Genomic DNA, 1,412 nt, shown 5'->3' with positions numbered 1-1,412 from the left:
AACCTCTGTGAGGGAGAATTTCATATCTAGTGAAAATATTTTTCAAAAATTAAGAGAAGGGACACCTGGGTGCCATAGTCAACTATGTGTCCAAAATCAAATGATTTCAGCTCAAGTAAGGATCCCTGTGGTTGCGAGATTGAGCCCCACGTTGAGCTCTGTGCTGAGCATGTGGAGCTTGATTGTGATTTTCTCTCTCCCTCTGTTCCTCTTCTCCCACTCATGCTATCCCTCTCTCTAAAATAAATTTTTAAAAAATTAATGGAGATCCTTTTGTAGTTTATAAGCGTGATGATTGGGTGTTCAGGCCATTGTGTGACATGTGCCACCCTTAAACCCTGTTACGATGCCGGCACATTACCTGTCTGACGTGAAAAAAAAAAAAAAAGAAAAAAAATTAATGGAAAAAAAATTTTCTCAGACAAATGAAAAGTATTGTCGATCACAAGTAAAAGGTGGAAATAGTATCCCACTGTTGTTTAATTCTATACCAGTGAGCAGTGAAGCTGATTTTTTTTTGTGTTTAGTATTGACTTGTAGTTTGTCTTATATGAACTGCCAGTTCATATCTTTCACCCATTTTCTGTTGGGTTACTTGTCTTTCTCTTATAGGAACTCCTTATATATTTTGAATACCAATCCTTTGTTGTATATGTAGCAAATATCTTTTCATGATCTGTCACTTTTAGTGTGTGACAGATCTGTGGTGACTTCTGTGGACAGAATTTTACAATTTGACAAATTAAACCTAATCGCCTTTTCCTCTATAGTTTTTGCATAGACTTTCCCTAAGTCTTTCTTCTAAGGTTTTCTAGTTTTGCATATGGTTTAGGTTTTCAATTTTCCTGGAACTTATATTTTTGAGAAGTAAAAAATAATGATATAAATGAATTTCTTTCAAATGGTTCATAAATTGTTACAGTATCATTTTTTAATAGTCTATTCTTGCCCTATTGATTTTAAATGCCACATTTATCATACAATACATTCCTATATATTTATGGCTCAGTTTATATATTTATGGCTCAGTTTCTATATTCCATTTTATGTCCCACTGAGTGATTTTGTACCAATGTTACATTGTTTTATTTCCCATAGCTTTATATTATGTTTTGATGTTGTGGTAGACAAGAACCAGGCTCATCCTGCTCAGTTTTTCTCAGGAGATAAAGGACATTCTTGGCTGAAATTTTGAAAAAGGAGTCCTGAAAGAGAGCACATGTTCTTTCACATTTTTTTTAAATTTATTTTTGAGAGACAGAGACAGTGTGAGCCGGGGAGGGTCAGAGAGAGAGGGAGACACAGAATCTGAAGAAGTTTCCAGGCTCTGAGCTAGCTGTCAGCATAGAGCCTGACGCGGGGCTTGAACCCACGAACTGTGAGATCATGACCTGAGCCGAAGCCAGAGCCAC

At 36.2% G+C, this 1,412-nt stretch overlaps 1 non-coding gene across 1 annotated transcript; it reads left to right on the top strand.

Moving 5' to 3' along the window:
* The first annotated feature begins 267 nt into the window (after positions 1–267).
* On the top strand, positions 268–371 carry LOC115290993. Its single transcript, XR_003908355.1, has one exon. It is a non-coding gene; the product is annotated as a small nucleolar RNA U13 (small nucleolar RNA).
* Positions 372–1,412: the final 1,041 nt, after the last annotated feature.

Source organism: Suricata suricatta, chromosome 4 (assembly GCF_006229205.1).
Source record: "Suricata suricatta isolate VVHF042 chromosome 4, meerkat_22Aug2017_6uvM2_HiC, whole genome shotgun sequence".
Classification (NCBI taxonomy): domain Eukaryota; kingdom Metazoa; phylum Chordata; class Mammalia; order Carnivora; family Herpestidae; genus Suricata; species Suricata suricatta.
Note: the sequence above shows the minus strand (reverse complement) of the source record. Positions and strands in the feature narration are given on the sequence as shown.